Genomic DNA, 24,961 nt, shown 5'->3' on the forward strand with positions numbered 1-24,961 from the left:
ATGCTTGAAAACATTCTAAACAGGCCTAACACATTGCTTAGCACATAGTAGATGCCCAGCAAATATTTGTGGTTCTAAACTATTCATGCTAGTCCGTATATGTGGATAATTGAGAGTTATCTATACCCAAAATAGGCCTGTGAGTTACACACTGGTTTCAAATTTGTCCCATCAAGATGTAAAAATAGGTCTATATGAATAAATATAACTTATATTTGTACAGCTGTCTGTTCACTAATAGTTTCTCTGTTATAATTTTTTTGTTTTTAAAGCACTTTCATAAACATAACCTCAAACATTTTTCAAATTAAATACTTTTTGAGGTTTTTAATCCCATCTATTCTGATGGAAACCACATACACATAGAAAAGTTTACAAAGCTTAGGCTGGGCGCAGTGGCGCATGCCTGTAATCCCAGCACTTTGGGAGGCCGAGGCAGGTGGATAACCTGAGGTCAGGAGTTTGCGACCAGCCTAACATAGTGAAACCCCATCTCTACCAAATACAAAAAATTAGCCAGGCATGGTGGCACATGCCTGTAATCCGAGCTACTTGGGAGGCTGAGACAGGAGAATCGCTTGTACCTGGGAGGCGGAGGTTGCAGTGAGCTGAGATCGCACCATTGCACTCCAGCCTGGGCAACAAGAGCGAAACTCCATCGCAAAAAAAAAAAAAAAAAAAGTTTACAAAGCTTAAATGATACCCAGATAGCACAGAGGTTGGGCCTATGTATTCGGACTCAGAATGCAGGGCTCATATCAGTTTTCTAGGGATTTACAGCAAAACCAGATCAGTCTAGATGTGCAAACTCCACAGCCTAAATAACTTACTATTTTGTTTTTTAAAATACTATCCATATTCACTACATTGTTTCCTAGCCACTACTATCCTCCCCACCTCCCACCAACCCCACAAACACACACACATTTTCCAGGTTGGTGTTAAAAAGCACAAACTCTAACCCAGTGTATCCTGGGCACTATTTGGCCCTCTCATTTCTACGGATTGTACCTTTTATAATAATAATTTTTCTTTTAGAAGAAACCAAGTCTCTTTTATTTATGCACATAAAATTAGTTACAAACATATAACACAATCTGATAGTTCTAGTTTACCTGGGAACATAGAATATATACTTCATTTATATAATTAACATTTCACATTTGGGTCTTATGTAGAACAAACCTGGTGGTGAGGTACAGAAAGTCAGTCTGTTTTCCTGATAGACAATTTACAATCACAAACTTTTAGAACTAGAACATCAGAGACTATTTTTATTCCACACCCTCAAGTTACAGATGACAACACACAGAACCAGGAGAGTGAGATTAAGTGACTTGTCCAGATTCAAAGAGCTAACTATAGTAAAACTGAGTACAGAATATAAATCTGCTTACTCCCATTCCAGTAATCTTTCCTTGACTTCACATGTACCAGTAGCCCTCAATTTTCCATGGGATCTACTTTGTGGATTTATTCACAAAAACTGCCTTTCCCCAGCCACCCAGCTAAATCTCTTACTCCTGCAGATGCATACCAAAGAAAAAGATGTATACCTAGGAAATTTAATCACTTAAGCAAGCCATATTTAGGAAAGGAAATCATCTATAAAGTAAATCATGGGGCAGGGCACGGTGGCTCATGCCTGCAATCTTAGCTCTTTAGGAGGCCGAGGCAGGTGGATCATGAGGTCAAGAGATCGAGACCATCCTAGCCAACATGGTGAAACTCCATCTCTACTAAAAATACAAAAATTAGCTGGGCATGGTGCGCACCTGTAGTCCCAGCTACTCAGGAGGCTGAGGCAGCAGAATCACTTGAACCCGGGAGGCGGAGGTTGCAGTGAGCTGAGATCGTGCCACTGCACTCTAGCCTGGCGACATAGGAAGACTCCGTCTCAAAATAAGAAAATCATGAAGGCATGCCAAAACCAAATAATCATTTATGTTTTGCTCATCACTACTAAAGATATAACTGAATTTGTAAGTATTCTTCTAATGTTATAACTATTTTGTAGCAAGAGGGTAAGACAAAATTATGTATGACATCAGGATAATTTTTCTCTTCTACTGATAGTTTGAAGCTACTTATCATACACCATCCAGAAATCACAGCTATATCTAAATTGTTTTTTGTGTTCTTGTTTTTGTTTTTTTAGACAGAGTCTCACTCTGTCACCCAGGCTGGAGTGCAGTAGTGCAATCTCGGCTCACTACAACCTCAGCCTTCCGGGTTCAAGCGATTCTCATGTCTCAGCCTCCTACGTAGCTGGGATTATAGGCGTGCACCACCACACCTGGCTAATTTTTGTATCATAAAGACGGGGTTTGGCCACGTTGGCCAGGCTGATCTCAAACTCCTGGCCTCAAGTGATCCACCCACCTCAGTCTCCCAAAGTGCTGGGATTGCTGGCGTGAACCACCGGGCTGGCCTATAGCTAAATTTTGAACAGGACAAAACATAAAACCAAGAGAGAAATAAACCACCAACTTTTTATATACTGTATTACTTCTCCTTAGCCGAAAGTGTTGGCTGGGCATGGTGGCTCACGCCTGTAATCCCAACACTTTGGGAGGCTGAGATGGGTGGATCACCTGAGGTCAGGGGTTCAAGACCAGTCTGGCCAACATGGGGAAACCCCATCTCTACTAAAAATACAAAAATTGGCCAGGCATGGTGGCACATGCCTGTAATCCCAGCTACAAGGGAGGCTGAGGCAGGAGCATCGCTTGAACTAGGGAGGTGGAGGCTGCAATGAGCTGAGATCGCACCACTGTACTTCAGCCTGGGCAACGGAGACTCTGTCTCAAAAAAAAGAAAGTATACAGCCTGAAAGCATCAAAGCAATAACTTTCTTCACATTCACATTTATTCAAGTTTATTTGTAGGAAGGCAATATTTCCTCTTCCCCTGAGGAAGGCCCACCATCGGTACAGTAGTGCCTAGGTCACTGCAATTCTCTCCTGATGAAAACCTTAACATCCTGACTCAATCATTCAAAAAGCACTTAATAAGGACCCACTCTTAATGCCAGGCAGGCTGCTAAGTGAAGGGGATGCATCAGCCAATAAGTTGTTATCTCTGCTTTCCAAAAGTTCATCTAATGGACTGGTTCCAGAGAAAACCCAAAGATACATATCAGCCAACTTCCTTTATTTAATAAAAGGTTTACTAAGTGCCAGACCAGAGACAGAAAAAGATGAAGAGGAAATTTTAAAAGGTGAGAGGCTTTTTCAATTTACTAAACAAATTTACTAAACAATTTGCTCCTTTGGATTATTAAAGTCATGTGTTCCTCTCCAAGAATATCAATCATCAGAAATTGACTGTAAAGGTTTTTTTATAATAATATCTAACCAAATATTTTGGTCAAAGGCACTGTTTCCTTAATCTTACTAATCTGGAAAAATAAGCAGATACTTATCTACATCGATACATTTTAAAATATCTATTATATAATATGTGTAATATAGGAATGTGGTTGATCTTACCAAAACTGGGGTGAGTTGCTTCCCGTGCAGACAGATGCTTCCAATAGAATGTACTCTAAGCCTCTAGGGTCAAACGTGTAAATCCTGTTTAAACTTTCTTGCCCCATACTGAGTGGGTACAAGTAGTATGGGCAATGCTTCACAATGACCACAATTACATAGGCCAAGTTTTCAGTGAAGGTTTCTGTTTTTCCTTCTCCTTTCCACAAAAACTACAAAAGGTATCAATTAGTACACAGGCCATCTGGGAAACATCTCATTGTGTTCTGAGCCTTCTTGAAATTAATCCAAGAAACCAACCCTTCTAAGAGTGAGTCCTATCCCATTATTATTTTTAACACTATTATTGGTAGTGGTAGTGGTGATAACAAGTGCTAACTTTGCAGTTCATAAAATACTTTCAAATATATTACCTCATTCACTGAAAAAAATGAAGAGGGGATAAAAGGAAATATCATAGACAATTATCTCAAACATCAAAAACCAAACCCAGCCAGGCACGGTGGCTCACGCCTATAATCCCAGCACTTCAGGAGGCTGAGGTGGGCGAATCACGAGGTCAAGAGATCGATACCATCCTGGCCAACATGTTGAAACCCTGTCTCTACTAAAAATACAAAAATTAGGTGGGCGTGGTGGCATACGCCTGTAAACCCAGCTACTTGGGAGGCTGAGGCAGGAGAATCGCTTGAACCTGGGAGGCGGAGGTCAGGTTGCAGTGAGCTGAGATCACACCACTGCACTCCAGCCTGGTGACAGAGCAAGACTCCATCTCAAAAAAAAAAAAAAAAAAACCCCCAATACAGTTACCCAACTGTAACCTCAAACTCCTGGGCTCAGGCAATCCTCTTGCCTTAGCCTCCTGAGTAGCTAGGACTACAGGCAAACGCCACCATGCCTGGCTAATCAAACCCAATTTAACTGGAACTGAAGAGCAAGCATTTTCAACTCAAGAAGTTATTTCTATCAAAAAAGCATTGGACTGACTCTGGCAATGCAAAAATCACAGAAAAAATTTCCCTGTAAATTATCCCCTTAAATGCTAGGTCTAATTGATTCAGTGTATAAATGTTAAGATTACAATCTCAGCAAGAATTTGACACTATAAATCTTTGTTTACCTCAATCTTTTTCCCAAATGCTTTACCCACAGTTAAATACTTAATAAATATTACTCTACAGAAGGAATACCAACAATAAAGAAGCTGCTCTAGAAAGACAAACTGACAACATTTAGCATTCAAGGACCTTTTGAAGATTTAACGTTTATTGTGCACCTAATTCAAGTACCATGCATTACTTGTGGGTTAGATACAACCACATAAATCATCTCGCTAACCTCATGAACCATGCCCAGATACTCCTGGATCCCCAATACTAAATCGATTAGCTTTCCAATACCAGGCAGTTCTAATACTGGCAACCTTGGCTGGGCACAGTGGCTCATGCCTGTAATCCTAGCACTTTGGAAGGCTGAGGCAGGTGGATCACTGGAGGTCAGGAGTTACAGACCAGCCTGGCCAACACGGGGAAACCCTGTCTCTACTAAAAATACAAAAATTAGCTGGGCATGGTAGTGCATGCCTGTAATCCCAACTACTACGAAGGCTGAGGCAGGGGAATCGCTTGAACCTGGGAGGCAGGGGTTGCAGTGAGCCAAGATCATGCCACTGCACTCCAGCCTGGATGACAAAGCAAACCTCCACCTCAAAAAAAAAAAAAAAAAAAACACTGGTAACATTGATGCCACCTAATTAATCCTTAGAACTTAACTGGAACTCAATTCCTACTGGAACTCAGCTACTCGCTCTAAGTCTTAAGCATTTTTTTTATGCTTTCTACTAGGTAATGCTCAAAATAAATCCTTGCACCTGTTCTGAAGATGCTAACTCCAGAGTAAAGACCACACATCCCAGGTATGGCACACAGTAATAATGGCCATAACCTAAAACAAGTCCTCTCTTAGATAGCACAAGCTAAAGAATAAACCTAGAATGCTAACAAAACTGAATTTCAGCTGGGCAAAAGACATTGGATCTTGGTATTGTTCCCAACCTCAAAACTCTTTTCTAGTCCTCTGAATACAGAAAGCTTTTTCTATTTGAATGAATTGAGCAGGCAAGTTTGACTCAAGAGTCCCTATCTGCATACTCATCAGAGAGAACCGAGGGAAAACAAAAAAAATTCCAACTCGCATGACCACATTACAATGTTAACAACACATTACTCACTATTTTGCTACAAGAAAGAACCTGCAAGTAGGCACGAACTTTCAGGAAGCCAAAAGAAACAAGCAAACAACATTCTCCTAGTTCTCAAAGCACAAACACATTCAAATGCCAAAGCAGGTCACACTGTCCAGTTTATACCCAGGTACAAGTGAGTGGAGAGGGAGAAGGGAGAGGCGAGGGGAAGAGAGGAAAAGCATTATTGTGCAAGTATGCTTTTCAGCAACACACACATTTCTTTCTTGGATTCATCAAGACCATTTTTAACAACAACAACAAAAACTAGGGTTCCACCTATTTTTATGCCTTTATGTATTCACAGAGAACATCCAATATATGTAAACAGTGGCATAATGTAACAATGGTTGCAGACATTCCTTTTGGAATCCGTTAGAGCTATATCTAAATCCTACCTGTTACTTTCTTGATTTGTGACCTTGGGTAAATTATTTAACGTCTCTATTGCTTAGCAGATACTTCATCTGACATTCACTATAGCATCCTCAGGACCTTAAACAGTGCCTAAATCACACTAATACATACTTTGAATGAATTAATCTGTAAGGTTGCATAAGAGTATCTATTTTATGGCATTGCTATGAGTATAAATGAGGTGTTATATAAAATGTTTAGTATAACTCAAGCTAGGATCTTGCTACTAAATAGTAAAGTTTTCTTCCCTTTATTCTCCAGCCAGGTCAGAAGTTATGACAGACAAGCTGTGGCCAGGAATAAGATAGGATAAGCATGGAAGAAGCCAAGCGTTAGAAGATGTTTACTACTATCACCATGGGCAATACCAAGGATGACTGGTGTTTATTCTGGAGTTAGAAGCTTAAGAACAGGCACAAGGATTTCTTGTGAGCATTACCTAGCAGAAAACATTTAAAAATGCTTAAGACTGTGACAGCAAGGAGCTGAGTTCCAGGAAGCAGCTGAGTTCCTAGTCAAAAAATCCGAGAATATTTAGTCTTGGCAGACGAAATTAAATAACAGTGTCAGTCCCTTATGGTAGGTGCATAGCAAGTGTTAGCTGATTCAGAAAATTGTATTTTCAATCCTCAAATATCTTTTATCACATAGATAAAAGGAAGGAAGAAAACAAGAAAAGGGGTAGGAATGAGTCACATCTTAAATATGCCTGACTATGTATTTTAAAAGCAAATACAAAAGATCTAAGGCTATTCAACCCCGTAAAAAATCTCCTATTAGCAAAAATACTCGATTTATAGTATTTACTCTCCCTTTCAGGTAATAAGATCTATGTCAGTAAACTGTTTTTAACTGCTGACAGGGTAAATAAGCCTGAAAGATTTGGGTCTAAAGCTCTCTTCCTTTTACTAAAAAAAAAGACTAATGGGCCTTTGAGGCTACTTTACCCACAGCTTTCAACTCAAGCAAGCCTACCTTCTTGCAGGGAGAGTGGGGGTGGGGCGGGGGCACTAATTGTATCTTCAAATTGGGAGTCAGAGAGAATATGCACTTAAATCCAAAATCTGAAGAAATCTTTCCCCTTGAATATGACGAATTGAATCTCAGAAGATAGCTCTAAGAAACCCAGGCCACTGTTGCATTAAGAGCCTGATAGACATAAGTACACACATTTTGTGTCTAAATATAAGGAAAACCCATATGGAACTGAAACAGCTTGTGGTTAAACCTCACCATAATGTGGTCTTCAACTTCCCATTTCGTTTTCCAGGCATAGTTCTGTTTTTAACCACTTGACCTATCTCCTCTCAAGCAATGTGATCTAGTAGAAAGAGCACTAAACAACAATCAAAAGAACGGATGATACACACCAAGTCCTACTACTTACTAGGCATGCAAACATAAACCAGTTATTTAAACCCCGAATTCAGTATCCACTGAGAATGCTGAGCCAGACTCAGTACCTTTCAAAGCTGTCTACCAAGGTACCCCACTTTGGAGAGGCATCAGAAACCCACCAAACCCAGCTCTCCCTATTGCTGTTACCCAGACTGAAAATGTGTGATCATTCTTATCTAACCTTTTTCACGATAATCAGTTACCAAATTCTCTTTATCTCTCTTCAAATTACTCAAATCTCTCCCCCTTTCTGCATTACCATTACCCTTGTAGACAGTCTTTTTCCTGGACTATTATAACAGTCCTCTAACTGGTATCCTTTCCTCTATTTCATACCACAAGGCTGAATCAGTTGTCCTAAAATACTAATTCATACAATACAATTCCCTAATCAGAGATTTTTCAGTATAAGTATAAAAACCAAATTCCTTTGGCTGAGATTTAAGTCTCGCTCCAATTTATCTAACTCTCTAACTTTACTAACTTTACTGATCTTATTGCCCTCCTAGGTAAAACACTGTGCTACAAACTACTTTTCCTGCCCCCAAAACAAGGTGAGCTCAGCTCACTGGTTCTCCACCTTGAATGTTTCCCCGCTATGTTTCTCTCTTCTCTAAGGTCTAGATTACCATAAAGGTAAAATTGTTCCCTATCTATTCCCTTTAAACTTCTATATAGCTATGTAACTGTACTCCTCACTTGGTGCTTAGTACCTAGGACTTTGTATTACTATTTATCTATTTATGCAAATATTCAGTGTCCACAAATAATTAGTGAGTTCTTAATGACTTTGACTGTTTCCAGAATATACTGGAAGCCTAACTTTTCAGAGAACAGATATCCAATAAACTGTTGATAGTAACTACTACCTTAGACAAGTCATTTAAATTTTCTGGGTCTCGTTTTCCTCACCTAGAAAATGACAATATGTAAATCTCTTTTCAGTTCTAAAATGCTATATGATATTATATATACTGCTACATAGCCTGTATTTGTTTCTCACATTTTTTTTCTTTATATGCATTTATCTATATGTAACCATGTCCTATGTAACCTAGAATATAAATTCCCAAGGGGCCAGTTCTCCTCCTGCTTATTTATTTACTGGGTAACTCCTCCTTGGCATCTCCTTAGTGCATCGTCCCCAGATTCCAGTGCATAGCAAGTGTTCGGTGGAAAGGAATTTGTAGTTTCAATCAGGCAGCAAACATCAAGGGAAATTTGCATAGATGATTTAAATCTCAATTTTCATAATGAACTAGTATATTATACAAAATTACAAAGATGTGAGAAAGAAGGAACTTAAAGTTGTTAAAATGACAGGACACCTTGTACCAAATAGCCAGGAATTTATTTTAGGCAAGCAAAGAAGCTAGGACACAGAAACTCTTAAGTCTAACTCTCAAATTCTATTTTCAGAGTTCTAAGAAGGGGTATGGAAAGTCTCTATTCATGTCAGTAAACAACAAGGACCAAGTATTGTTCATGTCAGAGAATCCTGTCCCTTAGAACTGATAGAAATTTTCAGGAAATGGATGGTTTCATACTTAGCCAGGTGAGCTACCAGTTCAAGGGAGGCAAAAGCAGATGCTCACAATGGAACACATAAGAGGAGATAAGTTTCTAAAATATATTTTTGTTGGAGCTAGGCATGGTGGCACATACCTATAGTCCCAGCTACTCAGGAGGCTGAGGTGGGAGGATGGCTTTAGCCCAGGAGTTCAAGACCAGCCTGGGTAACACAGTGAGACCCTGTCTCTAATAAATAAATAAACTACATTTTTGTCAGTTAGCATCATTGTATTTTCCCATTGTCATGCCTTAATTCTTCACATTCGACTACCTTCATGTAAATATCAATATTAATTAACACTAAAGCCTCAGAGGAATTCGCTCTTCCTTCTCTTTTTGATGTTAGCTATTAATGATTCAAAAGGCACTAGTAGACTAACTCATTTAAAATGACCCTGACTTTTCAAAGAACTATTTTAGAACACAGCACTGGTACTTTCAAAGCTGCATTCTATCTATAATATTCTCTAAGTAGGTACCTGTAGAGTGTAGCCTGGATACAACTTTGATTAGCTAATATAAAAGGCTTATAAAGAATTCTAAGCCAGATTTTGAAGAATGAAACAGAAGCCCTTTAAATGTTTATACCTATCCCCTTCCTTCTGCTCCTGTTCTTCAATCCTATTTTATAACATCTGCTAACTCCTACCTACTCTGTTTCTTTGCTCTTTCCCCTGTCTTCTGCATTCTCCTCCCCCCAACCCTAAGAACAGCTCTGGGAGCCACAAGGTCAACAACCTGGTGCTAGGAACTAGGGCTCTTGCCCTCTTTCCTTTTAAGACCCCAAATAACATCAAAGAGACACAGACAATTACCTTTTTCTGTGGTTTTCGCCCCCCACCAGATCTCCTTATCAAGACTAGAGAGGAGACACGGGGGTAGCAGGTAAGGGGAGGAATAAGTCATTTACTCACAGGAACTATAACCTCATTAAAGCCAACTCAATTACATGTAGATATTTACAGCAAAAATGTTCATCTCAAGCTTATTTCCTAGAGCCTGTTGTGGCCTACAACTCTCATACGTTCCCCCTCCACCTTCTAAAATATACTAAATGTGTGCTCAGAAATAAAAAGCATTTATTAAAAATTTGAGCTAAACATAACTGCAAAAGAAAATCCCCTGCAAATTAAAGTTCAGAAATGCATTTTAGACGTATAAATGGGCTGGGCACAGTGGCTCACACCTGTAATCCCAACACTTTGGGAGGCAGCAGGAAGACTGCTTGAACCCAGGAATTCGAGACCAGCCTGGGAAATACGGCAAAACCCCATCTCTACAAAAAATGTAAAAAATTAGCTAGGTATGGTGTCGCACACCTGTGGATCCCAGCTTCTTGGGAGGCTGAGGTGAGAGAAACACCTGAGCCTGGGAAGTCAAGGCTGCAGTGAGCTGCAATCATGCCACTCTACTCCAACCTGGATGACAGAGTGAGACCTTGGCTCAAAAAAAAAAAAAAAAAAAAAAAAAGAATGGATTTGGGATTATCTACTTCAAAAAGGTCCATGATATTGCCTTTCAGAATGCCAAGAGGAAATCACAACCTGTTGGTTTAACCAAGCAAAACTGTCAAGAGTTGTCTGCTTTTTACCTACAAAATGGCAATTTCATATAGTTTAACTTAATATTAATTTCCTACTTGGGGGTAGGAGGAGCTTCCATAAGGCCAAAACAATGTTATATTGGGACTATATGTTACAGAATTAAAAGCTTCAAAATATGCTGATACACAACCTGGCCTCATCATAAAAAAAGGAATGGGGTGAAAAGTACATGTACATATATATGTGTGAATGTGTGTATCCAATAATTGGATACACACATTGGTCCTCAGCAGTGTTTATTAAGTGAATAGACAGGCTGCCTTTTCTTAAAGCCCATCTCCATCTCCTGTGAAGGTGTCAAGACCTTGATGACAAAAGCAGAATCTGATAGCTAGTGAAATGAGTCTGGCCGCAGGAACATGCTGCCTCAAAAGCCACCAGGATCAATTCCCAGGACTTTCCCAATTGGGATGCTATCACCTATCAATTCCCATTTCATTTTCTAAGGAATGTTTACTCTCACCTCTGCAGGAAGTTAGTCTTGACTACTTTTACCATTTATGTACATTTTTATGTAATTTTCAGTGCCAAGTGTTTGTTTATAAGCTTTATTTTTCATGGGGTCTACCCCAATAGTCAAATTAATAGTTCACCAACATAAAGGATGGACTTTTGTTGTTGTTCATAATCTATTTAGTCACGAACAGTGTCTAAATGCCTACTATGTGTAAGTTTCTATGGCATGCCTCATAAGGGATACAAAGAAAAAGGGACTACTTATCCACTCTCAAAGAGCTTACAGTATAGTAGAAGAGGCATGCCAAGGGCACAAATAAACCAAAATACAAGAATACACAACTACCACATGACAAGTACCAATAAAATGATAGGAAGATTCAGTTGTGGGAAAGATTATATCCCGCTGGAGAAAAAAGAAAATCAGGAACGTTTTTGTGGAAGAGATAGTTTACACTGGGACTTTAAGAATGGGTAAGTTTCCAAAAAAAAAAAAAACAGGGCAAGTGGGAGCTGGGCGCGGTGGCTCACACCTGTAATCCAACACTTTGGGAGACTGAGGCAGGCAGATCACTTGAGGTCAGGAGTTCGAGACCAGCCTGGCTAACATTAGGAAACTCTGCCTCTACTAAAAAATACAAAAATTAGCCGGGCGTGGTAGCACGCACCTGTAGTCCCAGCTACTTGGGAGGCTGAGGCAGGACAATCACTTGAATGCGGGAGGTAGATGTTGCAGTGAGTAAAGATGGCGCCACTGCACTCCAGCCTGGGTGACAGAGCAAGACCCTGTCTTAAAAAAAGAAAACAAAAAACAAACAAAAAAACAGGACAAGTGGGGAGGGCAACGGAGAAAACAGGTTTAAAACTTAGGTGACTGAATGAACTAGATCTACCTGTAGACACATCTGAAAAGCAATGTTGAGAAAAAAAGTTACAAAAGGATACATACATGATCCTATTTATGTAAGATTTCAAAACAAAACTATATGTTGCCTATAATACACATGTGGGGCCAGGCGTGGTGGCTCATGCCTGTAATCCCAGCACTTTGGGAGGCCAACGTGGGCAGATCACTTGAGGTCACGAGTTCAAGACCAGCCTGGTCAATAGGGCAAAACTCGATCTCTACTAAAAATACAAAAATTACCTGGGCACTGTGGTACGCACCTATAATCCCAGCTGCTCGGGAGGCTGAGGCAAGAGAATCGCTTGAACTCGGGAGGCAGAGGTTGCAGTAAGCAGAGATCGTGCCACTGCACTCCAGCCTGGGTGACAGAGCAAGACTCCATCTCAAAAATAAATAAATAATAAATAAATAAATAAATATGTGCGGGGAGAGGGAGTATAAAACATGAAGGAATGAACACATCAATTCAGGCCAGTAGTCATTTCTTGAGAAAGAGGAAGGAGGAAAGGATGCAGGGTGGAACTTCAGTTATATCTATAACATTAATATTTTAAAGGGAGTAAGACATCTAACAAATATGACAAAATGTTAATGTCCATCAAGTTGGGGTTGTAGACTCAAAATTGTCTGGGTTTTTCCCCTGAACTTTTCTAAATCTTTGAAATATCTCATTATGCAAAATTGTAAAATTAATAAAGGGCCAGGTGATTGGAAGAATAGAGGAGTCAACACAAAAACAGTCAGGAGCAGAATGGTTTCCCGAAACTAAGGAGATATCTGACTTGTTCAGTTTTAGACTGAAGAGGAGCCTTCATATCCCTCAAACAGCACGCACAAGCAGCGCTTAGAACAGGGTAGAGTGGGGACTGACAAAAATGGACAAGAAGGTTTATTGCCATCTCAAATCAGATAGCAGAGGGGAGTGAAAAACCACCTTCCCACATAATTTAAATGCCAGTGTAACCAAGTTATCTCCCCTAAAACAGCCAAGAAAACTTCCAGTTACACAGGAATTCAGATAAGTACTCACTGTGAGTAGCTATTCTGTGCCTCCTCTCTACCCACCCCTTGCCTCTCCCAAATACTCACAAACAAAAACAAAATGTACCCTTGCCCACTTGAGAAAGAATTAAGACTTGGCAGCTCTGCTAAAGTGGACAGCTTCCAAACCAAGGCCCTTCTCTGGGGAAGATGCTGACAGAGCCCAGAGAAAAGAATTTAAAAATCACAACTCAGACAAGTTTTGAGGAAGGCCTGTCAATGGAAGGTATCCATCCTTCCACACGTCCTTAAGTCCCAACTTCTCTCAGGGGAATCTAAGGACTTAGAGGATGCCCTCTATCTACCCTGTTCTGTTCTCCTCCAGCAAAAGTGACTAAAACACAAAATCCAAACTCTCACTTAGCACTTTAAAACCAAACAATTTCCCTCCACAAAAATCCAATGAAAATGAAAATACAGGGAAGATGCAGAATCTGAGCATTTAATATTTTAAAGAGAGTAAGACATCTAAAACAAATATGACAAAATGTTAACGTCCATCAAATTTGGGTTGTAGGATCAAAATTGTTTCTGTTTGGGTTTTTTCCCTGAACTTTTCTAAATTTTGTTTAAATATTCTTTTTTTTAGATAAATATACTTTTAATCAGTGCCCAATTTATCATAGCTTATTTAACAAGTTTCAGTGGCACAAATTAAAACTAAGTTTAAAAGAAAACAACTTAAAGGGAGCTTAGTGGCAGAGATAAAGACACGCAACGAAACAAATACCTTGAACTTCTTCTACATCTGAATCACTACAGCTGAAAAATCCTAACACCTTATGCAGCCCAGTCCAGGGCACCAAACTGCCCCTCTTCCCAATGGTACTCTCAGGGAACATTTTTCTCAGTCAGACCTAGGAAAATACCTCTATTCACTTTGGACTGGTTAAAAAAAGACGGTAGAAAAAACCAAACACCGCACGTTCTCACTCATAGGTGGGAATTGAACAATGAGAACTCATGGACACAGGAAGGGGAACATCACACTCCGGGGACTGTTGTGGGGTGAGGGGAGGGGGGAGGGACAGCATTAGGAGATACACCTAATGCTAAATGACAAGTTAATGGGTACAGGAAATCAACATGGCACATGGATACATATGTAACAAACCTGTACATTGTGCACATGTACCCTAAAACCTAAATTATAATTAAAAAAAAAAAAAGACGGTAGAATGGAATGACGTTAAGTCCTTCTATCTGCTAGTACAATGCAATGTGGCAGAATGACACAAACACTGAAATGGGACTTGGGAGAGAAAAGAGAGGTGAACTCACCTCTATTAATCACCTAGTACATACTGAAGACTGAATTCTGGACTAAGCTATCACAGAACCACTTCTGTGATCCTGAGTAAACCTCAGGTATTCTATTTGAAAATGAATGAGGAAAACTAAGAAAGCATAGCAGTCCCTCCAGTTGTCTGATTCCATGAATCTGTAAATATGATCACTCTCAATAAATGTGTTCAGTATAATGAAGTTATTGAAAGGAATTTTGCTTTCTCCGTCTCCAATCCACCCTACACACCACTGACATAATCTTTCTAGGATGTGAAACTTATTAAATGGCTCATGATATACTGCAGTATAAGATAAAGCTCCAGGCCCGGCGCGGTGGCTCACGCCTGTAATCCCAGCACTTTGGGAGGCTGAGGCGGGCGGATCATGAGGTCAGGTGATCGAGACCATCCTGGCTAACATGGTGAAACCCCGCCTCTACTAAAAATACAAAAAATTAGCCAGGCATGGTGGCGGGCGCCTGTAGTTCCAGCTACTCAGGAGGCTGAGGCAGGAGAATGGCGTGAACCCAGGAGGCGGAGCTTGCAGTGAGCCGAGATTGTGCCACTGCACTCCAGCCTGGGTGACAGAGCAAGACTCCGTCTCAAAAAAAAAAAAAAAAAAAGATAAAGCTCTGTATGATCCAGCGTTGCCTACCTCTTCAGCCTGCCCTCCATCCCACCCTCCAGCCATAATGATTAAGTAAAAGTTACCTGAAGAAGTCTGGCCTTCATTCCTTTAAGCTTTTGTTCATGGTATTTTCTCAGACTGGAATGTAATTCTTGTCATCTGTAGAGTATATCCTTAATTCATCTTTCAAGACTCAGCTCAAATGCTAACTCCTCAGGGAGGCTCTTTCCAACCTCGGCGTGCCCAAGGCAGAACTGACCCTTGGGCTCCCACTCTCCCTGCTACATACTTCTATCACAGCATCTATCACACTTCATTCCATCTATATATTTACATATCTGTCTCCTCCCACTAGACCCATACACTCCTCGTGGGTTCCTTGTCTCTCTTACCTCCATCTCAGTGCCTAGGACGGTGTTTACAAGATAGGAGACATGTTTAAGTTTAGACGTGTTTAGGTTTATCAGTACCATTTTCTTTGCCCTTCTGCTCTTTCCCTAAACTCTAGTCCTCAGAGAGCTCATTAATTCTCTTGGCTACAGCTACCACACCTAGGCCATGAATTGCAAAACTGCATTTCCAAACCTACCCCCATCTTTACCCCAGCTCACACCCAGGACAGCCTTCATTTGGACATTTCATTGCCACTTTAAATCCAACACATCCCAAATTATACTCATCGTATTTCCCCAAAATGAGGAAAGCTTCCTAACTTCTTTATTTCAGTCAATGTCTCAGACACCCAGGCATAATGTGTCACAGTCGTAGTTGACTCATCACCCTTCTTCATCTCCCACATCCAGCCCTCATTAATTTCCATTTTTCCCTCACAGTCTTTCACTCTTTCCTCTCCTTAGCCTACCCTCCACAACTCTAACTCGGGCCTCATCACTTCACACACCCCCAGTGTCAATCTCCATTCCCTCCAAGCCAACCTGTGTATTAGTATCATCATACTGCTATTCTATTCAAAAATCTTCTACCATTTAAAATATAAAGTTGACCGGGCACAGTGGCTCATGCCTGTCATCCCAGCACTTTGGGAAGCTAAGGTGGGTGGATTACTTGAGGTCAGGAGTTTGAGACCAGCCTGGCCAACACGGTGAAATCCTGTCTCTACTAAAAATACAAAAATCAGCTGGGCATGGTGGTACATGCCTGTAATCCCAGCTACTCAGGAGGCTGAGGCACGAGAATCACTTGAACCCAGGAGGCGGAGGTTGCAGTCAGCCAAGTTGTGTCACTGCACTCCAGCCTGAGCTGGACAACAGAGCAAGACCCTGTCTCAAAAAAATAATAAATAAATATATATATATGTATAAACTTATAAGCCTAGCTTTTTAACTCCCTCTATAAACATAGCTCCAAACCAACCTACCCACCTTCATTTCACTACTGCTCACTGCCACTCAGGTTACTCTCCTCACCGCCCCAAGAACATCTCAGGTATAGTCCTGTTTCCAGGCTTTTGCTTGATCCCTTTCAGCTCCAATATGAAATGTTTTGTTATCCTCTTCATCTTCATCCCTTGTACCTAATACACTTTTATTTATTTATTTATTTATTTATTTTGGAGACAGAGTCTTGCTCTGTCACCGAGGCTGGAGTACAGTGGTGCCATCTCGGCTCTTTGCAACCTCCATTTCCTGGGTTCAAGTGATTCTCCTGCCTCAGCCTCCTGAGTAGCCGGGATTACAGGCGTGAGCCACTGTGCCTGGCCTATTTTTTTATTGAGATCTGAAATGAGTTATAATTCCTCTGTGACATAACTACTTGAGTACTCTTCTCCCCAAATACCTATGGTATGAGGTCTGCACTATGTAACTAACAATATAGTTTCACATTTTAACATTTTGCCTGGCATATTAAGAGGCTCATCAAGTATTCATTCCTTCTTATTCTTCTTACTCCCAACTGGACTGTAAACTCTTCAAGGACACAAAGTTGTCATTTTTCCTAATCCTCCATAGCACCTAGCAAAGAATTAAACTCATAGTGGGTCACTACAAATAACAGTTTAGTAATTTTCTTATCTACACCTATTTCTTAGAGGAAATAAAGGGATAAGATATAATCCTAAAAAAAACACAATTGAAAATAATCCCTATCTAGTTGTATAAAATAAGATTCCTGACTTTTCCACCTGATTTCTAGCTCAGAAATACTACAATCTCCTGACTCAAGAAGTAAACAATAATCCTGTGCTCATGACATCACAGTTTGGTAATGATTATAAAGAGGTCGGGGAGGGTGGCAGGGATGGAGGAAAGCAAGTCAACTGGAGAAAAAAAAAAAAGGATGAAAGAATGGCATGTGATTTTGTTTACTTCTTAAATGTGGACACTTCTGCCCATTCCCTTTTTTTTTTTAATTGGACATACTTTCAAACAACTTTCCTACAGGAGGAAAAGTCTGACAGATTTTCAATGAAGCTGATATCTGGAAGAGCCTCTACAAAGCACAAGTCCTTTGAGAAAGCCGGCTTAATCTTCAACAACACAACATACTGTAGTGGCATTTGTCCAGATACTGTGAATGAAGGCTCATTCTGGCATCACCTGCCAGTCATTCTCAGACATAAGACAGCCAGCCTAGGAGGCCACATTGGATTCATACAGATTTTGAAAAGAAATTGGTCTATCAACATATTCAGTGTAGTCTAGTCTTAATTATCCACAAATGGATTATTCATTTTATGGATTTCTAAGGCCAAATCTTTAATGCAAGATTGACCGTTCTTCATCATCAGTGAACTCTCCCCGCCATCAGATAATATAAGCTTAGAAAGGCAAATTTATTTCAATATTAGTATGATCCCCAAAAATGAAAATCAATCTGGTTTAAAAAATAATGTATTTTCGGCCGGGCACACTGGCTCACGCCTGTAATCCCAGCACTTTGGGAGGCCGAGGCAGGCGGATCACGAGGTCAGGAGATCGAGACCATCCTGGCTAACACGGTGAAACCCCATCTCTACTAAAAATACAAAAAATTAGCCGGGCATGGTGGCGGGCACCTGTAGTCCCAGCTACTTGGGAGGCTGAGGCAGGAGAATGGCATGAACCTGGGAGGCGGAGCTTGCAGTGAGCTGAGATTGCGCCACTGCACTCCAGCCTAGGTGCAAAGTTGTTATTTTCCTAATCCTCCATAGCACCTAGCAAAGAATTAAACTCATAGTGGGTCACTACAAATAACAGTTTAGTAATTTTTCTTATCTAAAACTATTTCTTAGAGGAAATAAAGGGATAAGGTAGAATCCTAAAAAAACACAGTTGAAAATAACCAATAAATGTCTTTATTAAGTTCTGAATTACCTACAACAGTGCTCCCTACATTAGCAGAGACAACTGAGAGTTAAATGCACTTGAAACATAATGCTGTCCTTACTATAAGCTCTTGAGGAAAATCCGGCCATAGTCTTGAGACTTCCCCACAGGTTGGTGCACTACGAGACAGGCACAAGCAGGCTCAGCATAGTAAGGTGTGTAAACCCAAAACCTTCTACAAGGAATCTTATGCCTCCTGGCTGTATCCCTTCAGGCCAGGGTGGTACAGAAAATAAGAGTCACAATGTACGGATGCCTGCCTGACTCCTTGTCCCTGAGTTCCTGAACCAAAGGGCTCAATATTTCTCATTAAATCTGTCCTTTGTTCAAGGACCTACAATGATTCTATTGAGCCTTCTATCAACACCCAACAGAGTCTGGCTTCTGAGTCCCCTCCACCCTCTTGCCTGCTCTACCCATGACTGGCCCAACCCACATTCTCTACAGTCACTCTCATATATTCCCCCCACTCACAACTTAGTCATTCATACCATCATTGCACACTGTACATTCTATACTTTCTGTTTGGAAGATCCTTTCTTTTCTTTTATTCCCAACACAATAACTATTTCATTTACTTGAATGCTCACATTTTACAGATAAGGAAAAGAAGTTAACTTGTCCAAGGTCACACGGTAAAAAGTAGACCCAAGGTCTGAACAAAGACCCATCTAACTCAATAGCCCATACCTCTTTATGACTCATCCATAGCCCCCCAAGTCCATTTCAAAATTTACTGACTCAGAAATCTCCCCAATTTATTTCACTGATTCTTACTTTGTTACTTCAAGTCTTCTCAGCCCTTACATACTTATCAGCACGTTAAATTTGCTTTTGTCTATATGTTGTTTCCTAAATGTTAAAGCTTATAATAGTCTGCCTTCCCATATTTATATACCACCTTTCCCATCCACCCTCAACCCCAAGAGCAAAGACACATGTCTTTACATCTTTTATACCTCCCTAAAGCCTGTCACTGGAGCATGGAGACTGCTTTATCCAGAGAAGTGTTCAATCATTACTCAGCAAGGATGTCTTATTTAAAAACAAACAAACAACTCCCTTCTATTATATTAAAAAGTCAACTGAATTCAGGCATTCATGAGAAAAACTGCCCTGTATCTATCTTCCAGTTACACAAACTCTTAATTACCTGAATTTATCAGAGGCTACAAAAAAGATTCCACAGTCTGCTATTCCACAGCTCCTAAGTTCCCACACGAAAGATACTGCTGAGATCACATTTCAAAGCGCTGTTTAAGGATTTTCCCTTTGGTGGGATGAGTGTTTAGGGTAAGGAGAGTGCTACTCATACACACATACACATACACTATAATGGCCAGTGTATTTTAGCATGCTTAAGATACTCAGGAGCTCCAAAACTTTGACAAGTGGCACTTAGTGCCCTCATAACAATCAGAATACTTATTTTGGTTACATACATTGAATCTCAAAATTGCAAATAAAGCCTCCTGAGAACTACGAATAGTGGTGGACTACCAGGCAGCTCTCCACTCATTCCTAGGCTTCTTCAACCCCTTTGATCCCCATGCCCTGGAATAAAGTATGCAGTTCAACTTAGGGAGCTGCTAGATGCAAATATAAATAGAATTTACCCAGATATCATCACTAATATTGGCACCAATCAACTCACACAGATCAAAACAATTATTGATCATCAACAGATTCTGGGAAAGGTGTATGTGGTTTTTAAAAATTAGATTTTCGTCTCCAAATTAAATCTTTTTTTAAATAGCGGTCTCAAAAGAAAGATTAAACAAATAAAGCTTTGGGAAATTTTCCAAGTTGTTGGCAACATAAGGCCACTAAAGGCCACCTAATGATTAGCATTCATTACCGGTCACCAGGCCTTATACAAGTCAGTAGATAGCCAGCTCTTGCTTTGGCAAAGTTTTACATTTTTCTCTGAGGCAGTCTTCGGTATTAAAAGCAAGGAATAAGTCAAATAAGGCAATGACAATAAAAAATTAGTTTGGCAACTATCTTCCTTCCACCTTTCCTTCTATCTTGAAAGTGTAATGTCCAAAGCAGATATCTGTTCAATTCTAAATTATTCATTTAACAGATAATTATTGGCAGAAAGGTGGTGATAATCAAAAATGGGGGTAAAATCGAAAAAATCTATTTTGGTTTTGGAATATATGTTTTCAGCATATTTACCTTCTTAATTATTGCTAGTATGAGCTAATATTTGCATTCATTTGCAATCTCTAAGTACATAGTAACTGGCCACTTTGTCAGGGAGGTGCTCTGAGGCAAGCTGGGTCAATAGTGGAAATTAGAACGGTAGGGTATTCAGCCTGCAGAGGAGCAACATCAAGTTCATTTATTTTACAGTTTTGTTCAGCCTTCAAAATATCAATAGACTAGCAGAGCAGGTTGGTTACTAAACGTTAAAAGAACTACTTGAAAAACAATGAAGACAAAGAGTATAATTAATTCTTCATTGTTTGCGCATAATGTATCTGTAAGTTATACACAGTAAATGTTTAACTACCTCTGATTCTCCCTAGCCACCCAGCTTGTGTCCCTGAAGTCTTCTCCCCATCAGGAATGCAATCTCATTTAGTAGGAAGAAAATTTTCTAAATGTTTTCAGAAGTTACATAGCATAGAAACTGTTTTTTAAATATTTAGGGGTTAGCAACTCTTTGGAGCCAGTCTTACCGCCACCTCTTTCTCTACTCTGTCCTTTTCCACCTTTGAAATAGATTCTGAAAGACAAAGGATCCAACCTCCTCAAAAATCTCGTAAATATACAGTACTAGAGGCCAAAGACTGAAAAATTAGCAGTCTGTGAATTTCTAAGTAAAGCGTTACGTAGTACGTATAAAAAGATAAAGAAAATAAAAGTCAACGTCCTGCTAATTCTAGGCTTTGCATTCATGAAAAGCTGCCTGAAAAGTTTGTGGGGAACTTCTTCCATAAAATTCCACCAGTCAGTTTCTACTTTCAAATTTTTACATCTTTATTGTGCCCAGAGAAGCCACCTAGATTAGACAGAAAGACTACCACGAGGGGGGAGAAAGAGACTCTGAGCGCTGGTCCTTGTGAGCCGACAAGCTAAAAATACGCCGGCCCAGTAAACAAATCCCATTCCATCCCGGCCGGAGCCACACCGTTAACCTAGTAATTATGACAAGAGTGAGATCACGCAGCCCCCGGCTTACTCATCATCAGCTTCTAAAGTTTCCATCGGCTCATGGCAACTTTTCTTTTTTCTAAAGTTCTTAAGACTGCCCTAGAATCCGTCAACCTCCGTCTCTCTCTCTCTCACACACACACACACACACACACACATACACACACACCTTTTTCTCGCCTTTCCTCCATTACTGTATGCACCTTAGTTTGGCTATCAATACGAAGAATAAGCTTGTTTGCTTTTCATTTTAGTTTTATATTGAGATTTTAAATGAACTTTATCCTACTGTGGGGATAATAGACTGCATCTTAATCACCTTAAAACTCCACCATCCCTCTCGAAAGTCTAGCTGACAAGGGGGACCGTCCAAACTGGCCAGCACAGCTCAGGAAGGGAGGCCGGGAGCTGGAGAGCGCGGGGTATGAACGCAGGACGCAGGTGAAAGGGAAGAGGAAAGGTTGGGACGAAGCAAGGAGCAGTCAGGGCGAGAAAGGAGTGCCGAGGGGAGATGGCTTCGGGTGAAATAGATTCGGAAAGGAGAAAGGGGACAGTGGCGATCTGAGGAGTAGAGTTTGCGAGTCTGAGAAGCCGGGAGGGGCGGGGGCAGACGGGGGACGGTGTCAGGGCGGGGGGCTCCGTTACCCTCGCGGCTCCCGGGGCAAGGCCCTAGGCCGGGGCGGAGCGCGGGGCCCGGCCGCCTCTCCTCATTCCTCGGCAGTGACCCCGGGGTCCGGCCGGCCCCTCCCCCGACGGCGATGGTGGTGGAGGCGGTGGTGGAGACTGCGACCGCAGCTGTTGCTCCGCACGGGATCTGGAGCTGGAGCCAGAAGGGACTGATCGGGACTGGCCTCCCCCAGAGGCTTTTTGCCCGCTCCGCACCCGGTCGCCACTCCGGCTCCGGCGGCTGGTTCAGGATCGGTGGCTTTCGGCTGTCCGGCCGGAAACAGGCGCCAGTTTCCGGCCGGAGTGAGTTGGCGGTGACACCCAGGCCGCCCCCGGGCCTCCTCCCGCTCCGCCCCGTTGCAGCCCCGCCTTATCGCCGCTCCCCAGGCTGCGGCCAGTTTGGCGCTTTCCCCGCGCGTGACCCCGTGTTTTCCCGACCCGCGTCCCTAAAGCTCCTGGTCTGAAGCATTCTTGAACAGGAGTTGGAGGAGTACAGGGTGGACTCTTAGGACTCTGGGGTAGAATCAGTCGGCTACAGCCGTTGGGAAGGAGCTGAAAGGGCTGGAGTAGTTGTACAAAGGTGAGAGATGAAAATACTTAAGAATGAAAAGACTGAAATTCTAGTAACTCTACACAATCATTCTGGAGTGACCGGAGGAAAATTAGCTTCTTCCAGACCAGTCTCCACCCAATTATATATTTCTCTTGTTCCTTCACTCTTGAAGTGAACATACCCTTCTCTGTAAACACTTAGTATTTATTTACTTGCATAACAGTGATACCCTGTTGATATATCTGCTTTAGACTGCTAACAGTAAAAAAAAACTTACATAGTGCGTTTGTTATGTCTTTTAAAACATAATGGCATAATTCAAACATGTATTGTATCCCTGTGATGTGTATCACTGTGCTCAGTGATACAGGGGGATACAAAAATTAACAAGACATAATCCCAGACATCAAAGGTTTTACAATTTAGTAAAATACATAAAACTATATTATATGTAGCAGAACTTGTATGTGTCCTACGTGAGTGACAATGAGCTGTGGCTACGAGAACATAATAAGCCATCCCTGTCACATCGTAGACCTTCCATATTTGTTGAATGCATGAATAAGTATTAGGCCTGTGTGGACTGTTTCAAGAAAGAAAGGCCTTAATAAATACCTCTTTATGACAAACACAAAACGATGCCAACCCCGGCTATACTCTAACAAAAGACATTTGAAATTTTAATTCAGATTCCTAACATTGTAGCACCTGGTCTGCATATTCAAAATAATGTTTATTGTCTAATTGTGCCCATTATGCCTATGTAAAAACAAATATTCTAGTCAACTTTTCTTTCCCCTCACTTCTTCCTCAGTTTCTAAAGGGGAGGCGTGGGGCATAGACATTTTAGAATTGTCTAGCTCAGAATAGGAAACTGACACCTGAAACGGGAACTTCTTAGACAGCTATATCTCTTAAGGATACACCTGGGTTTAGAATTGAAAATTTAGAGCTGGGCCCAAGGCCGTCCATACATTCTAAGGCCAAACAAGTCAGAGTGCCTTGCACGGGGGCATATCGAAGACATACAATACAGGTTGACAAGTAAAGCCATTTGGCCTGGGCTTCAAGCATATAGGGACCACAAATTTTAGCTACCGTTTAGTGGCAAATTTAAGGAGGAGAGCAGGAGGAGATTTGGTCACCTAAATTGACTCTAACTGAACTGAACTGGAAGGGTATGGGGGTGGAAGCTTGGGACTCTCGGGTAGAATCAGTTGGGTACAGCCGTTGGAAAGGAGCTGAAAGGGATGCCATTCTAGAAAGGTGAGAGGGATGAAAATACTTTAGAATGAAAAGACTGAAATTCTAGTAACTCTACACAAGCATTCTGGAATGATTGTGACAACAATCACTGACCACACCTACCCTTTGCTAGTTAAATCTAAGATGGGAGCACAGATCTGTAGAAGAGGAGCCTCAAAATCTGAAAGTTGCCTTGTTTCACCACAGCTGTCCAGAACCAGGTCATACCCATATAAATATGTCTTTCTAATCTTAACGCCACTGCCACAGACTTAATAGAACCAGGCGTGGAGCTCAAAGGCACTCTACCTCAATATAAGACAGACTTTTTCTTTTGGCAGTGACCATAGAAAGTCTTCATATTTGAAAGCTGGGCCAAGTTGCTGGTCAAAGTCATTTAAGTGACCACACTTTATATGCTTGCCTGGAAATTTAGGGGCCAGGAAGTGATGGGGTCGCAGTTGCTTTGTGCCTATTTCTTGCTCTGACCATCCATCATTCATTGTTGTTTGTGCAGTTGCTCAATGGGCTGCTTGTCTTTGGTCAGCCCAGGCTGTGTGGGTAGCTGTGTGGTCAGCTGGGCTGGGAGCCAGGCCACCTGGGTTCTGGTCCCAGCTCAACCAGTCCCTAATCCATTAAGCGACTCCCTTCCCATTCCTGTGTGTCAGTTTCTCTGCCTAGAAACTAGAGGCTTCTTCTCTAGTGATATGCAGCCATTTAGGCTGGCACTAGGTTGGATGCTCAGAGGCAGCTGTTTAATGTAGACGTTGGCAGCAGCCAGAACACAGTTGACTATTTCTTGCTGCTAGGTAGAATAGTAAGGGAGAAAAGGTAAAAGCACCAGAGAAAATCCTACCAGTGTACACAGGGCCACACACCCTCAACTGCTATTCTGTCCAAAGTTCTTTTCCACCCTAGAGATCTGTTTTTGTTTACTCATCTTAGCAATTCTAAGGGCTGCTTCAAG

At 41.2% G+C, this 24,961-nt stretch overlaps 1 protein-coding gene across 2 annotated transcripts in view; it reads right to left on the bottom strand.

The window, feature by feature from the left end:
- Positions 1-22,496, bottom strand: part of OTUD7B (OTU deubiquitinase 7B) — a 75,691-nt gene extending 53,195 nt beyond the window's left edge. Inside the window, exon 1 of one of the 2 annotated variants that reach the window (XM_063626056.1) lies at positions 22,176-22,496. The gene's annotated coding sequence lies outside the window, so the exon portion shown is untranslated. Of the gene's footprint in view, positions 1-12,347 lie in introns of both variants that reach the window. The other variant, XM_063626057.1, reaches the window with a different exon arrangement.
- Between the last annotated feature and the right edge of the window lie 2,465 nt (positions 22,497-24,961).

This window comes from Symphalangus syndactylus, chromosome 12 (genome assembly GCF_028878055.3).
Source record: "Symphalangus syndactylus isolate Jambi chromosome 12, NHGRI_mSymSyn1-v2.1_pri, whole genome shotgun sequence".
Lineage (NCBI taxonomy): Eukaryota > Metazoa > Chordata > Mammalia > Primates > Hylobatidae > Symphalangus > Symphalangus syndactylus.